A 9,948-nucleotide genomic window follows, 5' to 3' on the forward strand; every position below is an offset into this window, starting at 1 on the left:
AATCGAGAGATTGATTACATTGACTCTTACATTTTGCTGTTTTTTTGTTAATCGTTTTTTCTTCATCATCCCAAAAGGAACATTTCAATCGTGTAGCAACCAAACATAAGAAAAATATGAATGACTAATAATAAAACATAGTTACGATATTGCACTCCATATGAATTTTTAAAGGAAGTAGTGCAACTACAGTGACTAAAAAATATATGTTTAATATAGAGTGAAGGTATGTTAAAAATTCATACGTGTCATTTTTGGTTCAAGCAGATTGTTTCCGGTAATTCATTATTGAAAGATAAACCCAGAGCTTGACATCTTAACCTCCTCAGACCCAGTGCACATTGCAATTCTGTTCACTAGAACCTCTTGTACAAGTGTACACCATATAATACACCATATCATTGTTACATTACATCATTGTCGGTGTCGATTGATACTTAGTTGTAACGTAGTAGACCAGTTCCTATTTGAATATATCAATATTATTATTGTATATCAAGACACTCAAATCAGCAACTCAGCACACTGGTAGTAATACGATACCAGGGCCTCATCGATCACTCAATCTCCCACGCGCCCATTAGCTGAGGGTGATTTTTTAATACACGCTTATAATATCACCTTGGTCATTAGCCCAAATTGCCCTCATATGGAACGTTCTCTGTTTGTTTTTGAGCCGTGACAATGACACAATTAAATTGGCCAGCATATACGGGATATGTGAGATTACAGAGACGCGCCGCGTGCCAAGTGACGCTGGCACGTCATTCTAGCACCTCTACCACAGCTAGCTGGCGTTCGAGTTATTTTATTTTTTTAACAAACCCCCACCCTATTACGCGGGCAAGACGAAGGTCGCCGGCAACGTGACCCCTAGGGCTTCGCACCGAAAGGGGTCGCCCCGTCAATGGGGGCGCCCACGTCTCTTTCTCCCCGTCGGCGCGACAGGGAGGGAAAAACAATGAAATGTTTTGCAAAACTTGTCGGCTACTCGATTCTGTCGACGCAATTTGTGAAATGGGGTGCCACGTGGCATCACGTGTCATCACGTGGCGTGGAAAAAATAATATTTATTCAATTATGTATTCAAATATTTGTTTACTCAAAAAATAATAATTAGTCAATTGTTTTTCCAATATACAATATCATTTTTTTATTGTATAATATAATTATAAAAGTAGGAAAAGAGTCATGACGGTGCTTCTATATTTAATAACTCATATTTTTTTATATTAAATTTACAATACAGTATGAGGTATGAAAAACAAGAATTTTGTTGCCGTCCGTTGGAAAATGGCTTCTGTTTTTCGATACGTAATGACGTAAAAGATATATTGGATATGTATGACCTTCTTAAAAGCCAGATTAAAAAAGTTTGTTTCGATTATTGATAAGGTTCCAGCAGTAAGAATCACTGAACTAATACCCAATTCTTACTATTCACCACGTCATCTATTTTTGAACCATAAAATACCTGAAAAACTTTTTATTTTATTTTTTTTGACAACCAGCTAGATTGTGAGGTCATATTGTCTCCATTGTGATCGAGAGCTTTTTATAGTAAATCGTTTTTTCTCTCAATATACCCGAGTGACTAGTTCCGCTCCAAAATCCACGGTCCTCTATGCGCATTTGATTGTTTCGAAATGCGAGACAATGAGATTTCCCTAGATTTTTCTGATCTTACTGATTATTATAGATCGTTCGTATATAGAATGAAAGTTCTCTTAGAATGAGTTAAGTAAAAATGTTACAAATATGTGTTTTAAAAAATATATTAATAATCACTAATTATTTTTTATTTAAATCATATTTTACAAGCAATTAATTGATTTTTCACACTAATTTTGCACTACATTAATATCCTTAGAACCGAGAAAAAAATTTATTTGAAGATTCGAATACCTTATCTATTTTTATTCAATATTCAGATAGTTAAAAATTAAGAATAATTTAAAACCTTAGTTACATCATTTTCAATCTATCATTGTATATATATAAGAAATAAATTGACAATTATTCTCATTTCTACTTTGTAGATTGAATGATTTTTACAGTATCACTTAAGTATTGTTTTTCATTTGTTAAAATGTCTAAGATTTCTAAAAACAAACTTTATTTGAGATGGGATAGAATCAGAAGTACTCAGATTTAGAAAACGCGATGGTTTTTACAGCTAAAAATTTGCTTAAGCATTTGGATTTTTTTTCTTGCATATGTTCATCTTGAATTACTAGGAGTAAGATTTTTGATGTATTGTTAGTATCGTTGTTAAAAAGTATGGACGTTTCTTCACTTCTACCAAACTGCCTTAGTTTTTTTTTAATTTCCGCTAAAACGAGTCACGCTCGCCTGCATCGATTTAAAGGGTTGTAATTTGTGACACTTGTAACGCTCGCTAGCTTAGAATTGCTGACAATGTGCTTTGCTTTGCTTCTTTCGTAATAATTACGATATGGTATTCACATAATTTAAAAGAAATTTTTTTTATCTTATTTATACATTAGTTTTTACTAAGTAATTCACAAAATTGAGAGTAATATTAAATTGTAAGATGTGGCTAATTAATTCAGTTCAAGTTCCTCATCAGAAGATGAAACATATCCTAGTCAATATCATGATTTAGTTGAATGTACAAAGATCAACATCCAAAAATTCTTTGAATTGATACAAATCAATTGTAAAAATGTCATACAATTTAATTTTTTTTTTTTATATTTTTAAAATAAAAACATGTTTAAATTGATATATTCCATACAAATAGTGTATATACTTAAAATATAACTTGGCTTAGTCCTTTTCAGTGATCTTTGCTCATTGTCTACGTTCAAGATATTGACTGCCTCGATGTTGACGTGCTGTTGAATCCTTATTGCTTGATTCACGTGTCGTAATTTGAGTTTAAACTTAATAATCATTCTAATATGGCACTGTTTGGAACATCTACAGAGCTGTAAACCATAGACCTAAACTGGTTGTATATATTGATTTTGTGGTTAATTGATAGTGTATAGTCTTTTCTCACAAATGCAATATAACAAATATTAACAAATGTCGAACAAGATATATTAAAAATATGCTTTGGTATTAAAAACCATAGTGATTTGTTCAGATAATTTTTGTCAAAGATTTGCCTTGATTTGGATTTACAGAAATACAGATTAATATTTTGTTATGGATATTTTTAATATCTTTTGTATGATATTTGTTAAATTAAATACTCAAATACCGGTGTTAATTTTACAATGGAACAATAATTAAAGTATGACAAAAGTGATTTGATATATTTGGAAATTGGACTGGCTTAGTCTGTAAAAATAATAATGTTCAAAAATTTATAAAAAAAAAGAATCAATTAAAATTGATTCTTTTTTTTTATAAAGAAAGAATCAATTTTAATTGCTTAAAATATATATTTCTGATATTTAACATGTCATATTCAATTTGTGAGCTTCGAGGAAAATATAAGCATATACTCCTAATATTTTTATCGATAAAAAATAATATTTGTTTGCGATAGTTTGTTTTACGTAAGATGTTTGCTCGATTATTCAAGACATTCTAATATAAATTAGCAGTGATTTGTTACTACTTTTTAATATAATTAGTTTTGAGTAAACATGATCATAATAAAATCAATTTATTAGCATTTCCAATGAATAGGCAATAAAAGAGTTGAGCCAAAAATACCGGAAGAATGTCAGAAGCCAGTCGATTTATTTATATTGTTTTTTACAACTTTAGCGAGAAATTAAATTAGCCACGTGGCTTGTATTATTTAATAAACTATTTTACTATACATATATATATATTTTTAAAGGAATATTTAAATAGTGGATTTTACGATTTTTAATGTTGCATTTGGAAATATCCTTATGACAGTAATTATCAGATATGATCGAAAGGTGCTAACAATATTTTAGACAAACATAATTTCCGAATCGAAAAATAGTCCAGAATAACAGTACTTAGTTATGGAACATTTAAATGTAAGGCTTTAAATTTAGAAGTTCTGATTGATCAGTTGTTGAAGACCTTACTGTAAGAAGTTGTCGAAATATTTAAACTCTTGTGAGTATGGTGGATGGGTAAATATTACATTGCTGTTTGCTTAACTTTTAGATTGTGATTTTGAATTTACTTACAAAAGAATAGCTTCCAACTGGAATGAACCATAAGTCACAGTTCTTACTGAATTTTATCGATTTCAACACAATAACTCTTACCTATGTGGTTTTGCCGAGTTTCAAAAATTATTTTAAAATATACTAAACGCAGATCAACAATAGTCTTTAGGATTAATTGTTGTACATTAATTGTATTGTTAATGATTTACTATTCGTTCTATAACTCATTATAATACGATCAAAAAATCTTCGATTCTACTTGCTCTATCTTTCAGCGACTTCTACTTCTTTTTATTTACCGTTATATAAACAAATTTTAAAGACGTTGATTAATCCTTATATGTTTATTTAATAATGCTTTGGAACTTATTTTTAATAGATAAAATCAAATTAAAATATATATCACTGATTTTATTAAATGCAATGTAATCAGTGTCGCTAAATCCAGATACCTGTATAATAGCAAGATTTATGTCTCTACATAATCATTCGGCATACATATTTATATCAAAAATGCTCATAATAACAAAGCATAAAACCCACATTTCGCCACATTCTCAACAAACCATAACGCCGCGCTCTTAATGAGCGCTTTCTATATAATATTCATAAGAATGGCGTGAAAACGAAGGGCTTTTCGCACCTGAGAGGCTTTACGTGTAAATATTTAACGAAATCCCATCATACAGCGGACGTGGACAGTGGACCGAATATTACGTTTATACCCAACAAAAACCCGCACAATACGAATAGGGTTTCCCAGTGGTCAGTAGCAAGGAATTACAACCATTAGCCCTCTTTCGTGCCTTTTGAATAAGTGAAATTTGGGATTAGGAAGCTGGGATTAAGCAATTAGAACGCTAGCGGTATTTTCTTGTTCCTTCATAACTAAAATAGCAATCTTAGACATTTTAACTATCTACAAATGTTCTATCAAATTAGCAGTTGAAAAATCTTGAGTGCTCATTTATTTTGTATGAGTTCAAAAAGTGATATAAAATAGTAAAATGCAATAGTGATACATATTCAGTCGATAATGAGAAACTAAAAGTGATAATTTAATCAGAACCACATATAACTCAAGAGCTTGAACAATAGTTAGGTGTCAGTAATTCAATAATTCTGTACTACTTAAAACAGATTCAAAAATCAACTCTTCACTATCATATTTTTAGCCCAGTTAGGTAATTACAGACAAATTTTGCAGATTTGCTTTCAGTTGCAATAGAATTTTGGGATTGGTAGCCAACTGTAAATTACATGACGAAAAAGCTGATAAGTATATCTGTTGAGTTGTCGTCAGTTCGAGAGTTATTGTAGTCGTCTATGATTCAATTGGTGATGGATGATTCATGTATGAGAGTATATACTGTTGCCGTCATTGGTGACTATGTGTCATATATTCTATAATGGTCTTTCAAATAAGCTTAGACGAATAGAAGACGAGGCCAATAATGAGCTAATCGCATTAGTGTTTAGTACAACCACAAAATAATCTTCTATAAAAAATTATATTTGACAACATTAAGTAACCGTCTGATGCTTAAAAAATAATTAAAATAATGCTCATTTGATATAGAATCAATAGCGTTTTCTAAACAAGTTTCGAAGCTGATGTAAAAAATAGTTTTTATTGTAATTAGTGTCTTTCGAAAGTCTGCGTGACTATTGTGCAATTCTGGTGCTCTGCGGATTTTTAAATCATATGCAAATTTAATGTAGAAGACAACGATAAATTAATACTCTAGTCGATTAGCAGAAACTTGTATACATTTTTGTAATATAAAATCAATATAATTACATAAACCTTATTAGAAATTTATGGTAAAATCAGAATGATTGTTAATTGATTCAAGATTAAAAATAAGTTATTCGTACTGTTTGCATTTATTTATCGTTAGCAACATAAAATATTTAAATAGCTGCAAAAGTTATTACTAACAGTATCCTTCAAGATTTTTAATGTAAATCTAAAATTTTATTTTTTTATTTTTACTATCTTTTTAATTGATTGAGCAGTAAGTTTATTTTTTTTTATAAAGTAGCTACATTTTAATTATGGTTTTTCTTATTGCTATGCTTACAATTTATTTTTTTATAAAATATGCTGCGTAAAAATATATATTCACTGGCATTTCAGTGAAATCATATCGAAATTAATTTTCACTGGAAAAATATATTTTTACTAGTGAAAATATAATTTATCTTAGCGAAATTATATACTGCTCTAAGCTGTCATTTAACAGGCGTGTAAAAAGTGTAAAGACGATGTTAGTGGTCTTTAATTGACAGTTAAAGTTACTATAGGTTACCAGCTAATTTAGTTTAAAAAAATAGTTGTGTATTATCTGAGCAGTGAATAAATACAGTTAAACTGATATTGACAAGAGAATTTATTTATCAACTGTTTGATAACTTAGGAAAATTATATTTATACTAGTAAAAATATAACTTCCCTAAGAAATACATATTCATTGTAGAAGTGGCGAAACCTTCATTTGTTATTCATACCCAAGCCAATTTACTAATCTTAACTTTACCCAATGGAAGGTTTGGAACTAAATATAATTTTTGAATTTTCATTTTGTCACATTGGGTTTAAATAGTTTATATTATAAACGTTTCAAAACTGTCAAATTAAATTTCATGGTAAATTATCCATTGGAGGAAATAGTGTAAGTAAAATTATAACAAAGAATCAAGTTAAAATATATTTATTTGCCAGTAGATAAATTATATAGATGGAAATATGGATCTTCTAATTTTAGGGGTTGATTGATTAGTAAAAGTTGGAATGAGTGTTTTGAATTGAGCAATTATAATTATTATTCTGGTATGTGTCCGATGTTGTCATTCGATCGGCAATATAAATATTGTAATTGTGTGGAGGCCATCTTACACTCTCGTTGTCAATTTGGCAATGGTTCAACGGTCGGCGGACCGAAGAAAAGCCGCGACCCATTTACCTACAGGCTAACATTAGGTACGCTCTCCAGGTTATAAAGGAAGTCTAAGAATGTGGGAAGAAATGAAAAATATTTGTTATTGTTTTTTTCATTAGTACTAATGTAAACATCCCACTGCAAATAATTAAACGTATTCGTAAAATTATCCGCAGCTATGTATATTTACAATACTAAAAATTATTATCAACAGTATTGATCGTTCTATAAGGTTCTGAAAATTATATTATTATTAAAATAATATTTTTGTGAAAAAAAGTTATGATATGTCACTGTGACAGCCGGGTTAAATTTACTCGTATCGTCTAAACTTTTTTTTACCCCTTTGACCTTTCACGGTTTAAGCGCGTTTTTACCGCTTTTTATTTATTTAGCCTCCCGTGGGGAAAAGCGTATGAGCGATAATGCCGAGTTTAATTATTTAAATCAATTGTAGAAGAGATTTTCCGGAAGATAAAAAGCGACGCATAAAAGATTTTACTCCCAAAGATATGATCGTCGAGCGGTGGCTCTCAAACATTTAACCTGTTGACGTGATCCTTGCCTTTGAATCATATCACACGTTTCAATCAAATATAATATAATTTACATTGTGATTACTATAAAATATAATATAAAATTGATTATTTTGTTGTCATGATATTTAAGCGTGAGATTAGGAAAAATTAGTAAAGCCTAATTTGCGATAATCTATCGGAGTTATAATTATATATTAATCACTAATGCCAATCCACAATAAACGATAGAAATTGAAAAAAACGCACGGTTCCATATGGAATTCAAACACAGGTTCTTAAGGTATTAGTTACTTACTTATTCCACTAGTCTTTTTTGAAAGCCCTCACAGTGACTTAAGATTTGGATATATAATAAAGTTTAGCCCTGAACTAAGAGATTTAGCCCTGAACTAAGAGATTTAGATGAAAAAAGGTTATAGGATATTAGTTAATATTAATCAATATTAGGCAAAGTAGTCAATATATTATTAAAAGTAAGAGCAATATTAATTATAACAAAATATTAAAGGACATAAGATGTGCTTGCTAAATACAGTATATCGTGATTAAAAGATTGTATAAATATATTAAAACTGTAAAACTTTAAACAATTATATGTTTATTAGAATAAGTTGAAATTTTTGAGAAAATAGGTTTAGGTTTATTATTAAGATGATCATGACGATCTGGTAATAAAAGTACATGTTAAGTAATAACAAATTTCATATAAGTAGAGTATATACTTATAGATTTTTTTATAGCGAAATCATATAAGTTTGTCAGTTACATTGCACAAAATGCTTTTAGAGCAGACAACATTTAAAATTAATTCAAGACATTTCCTCTGAACAGTTTTTTTGATTCCGTAAACAACTTTTCCATTCCGATCGTCTGATTTAGTTCATTCACGTCACCTTGAGTTTTCAGATGTAATAAAAACATTAAACATAAATTTATTGCCCAATTTTTTTTGCTGATATATCAATTATTCTCTACACTAATAAACTTGAATAAACGTGTATTACTAGAGTATTTATATTTTATGTACCACAGGGTTGTTTTGGACTAGTTATTTGTTTTTGTGGTAGTTTATTAATTCCATGAATTAATAAAGCGAAAGACCGCGCTTAAAGCATTTAATATGTCATATGCAAGAATGGAATTGTAAGCAAATACGTACATATCTTTACTAAAGTAGCACTTACCAAGAGACAGCAGCCATTATCAGTTTTGGGGAACGGGCTAAAATAATAGCATAATAGTCGTAAAAGGCGTTTGCTTTAAAAATACTATATGTTTTATAAATAGGCGGATAATTGCTAATAGATTACTCATATGTGTAAATCTTACTTGAGGCAAAAATACATACGGAACATTTTAAACTTCTTTAAAATCTAATGGGTTGTCGAAAACTATACACAATTTTATAAATAGTTTTGTTTATTTAAATGAACACGTCTTTCAAAATACGCAATATCATAATGTGCGTTTCAAAGAATCGAATCTATTTTTAATCATAGGTATCGTTAATTACTTTTATTAATTTTGATAGTGATATATAAGGCTTTACTTTTAATAATTAGTGATACATTATAGCTAAATTTGAAACTGAACGACTAAATTAGTAATTCGTTGAACTCTTCACATTTTTTGTGTGATTATCTGCATATATTCCTATATTAAGTAATTCGGCCAATTGCCAAGAATCTAAATACGCATACGTCGCGTATATCTTTAACGTTTTTTTATGTATGTATATATATATATATATTTAATTCACTAACTTTTCCAAGATTGGTATCTAAAAATAAATCATCGCGTATGCATAATGTACAACACTCAAGTACGAATAATCATTTCCTTCAAGCCGGTACTCGTAACGAATAATGGTACATGGAACATAACACTTCCCACGTGGTTTCTGCCGAATGAATCACGCAAACATCTGCGATGTTATTCTCGAACATGTTCTCCGATACGAATCTGAGGTAAATAGGAAAATCTGAGGTAAATAAGGGAATAAAATCCGTCGCATGTCAGGTGAGCGTTTTCGGCTCGTCTATCTTCGAATGACGATGATGATGTACGAAAGTATTGTTTGAGTGGAAGCGAACGTGTCGCGATGGCGGGTGGGATGTAAAAAGTAGGCCAGGGGTGAACTGGGATGAGAAGCCTCCCGGGTCACCATGACAACCTGGGGGCGGGAATCCCGCTCGACTGGGGGAGCATCTGGGCGCTGCCCGATCGATCCACGCGAAAGGTACAACGTATCGATATATACGCGCACTTGCATGGGTAATGTGTACATAAATGTTGTCTATGATTTTCTATTAAACTTCAAGGCTGATCTGTAGAAAGTGG

Source organism: Plectrocnemia conspersa, unplaced genomic scaffold (genome assembly GCF_051122295.1).
Source record: "Plectrocnemia conspersa isolate PC_06_02 unplaced genomic scaffold, ASM5112229v1 ptg000005l, whole genome shotgun sequence".
In the NCBI taxonomy this organism is placed as follows: domain Eukaryota; kingdom Metazoa; phylum Arthropoda; class Insecta; order Trichoptera; family Polycentropodidae; genus Plectrocnemia; species Plectrocnemia conspersa.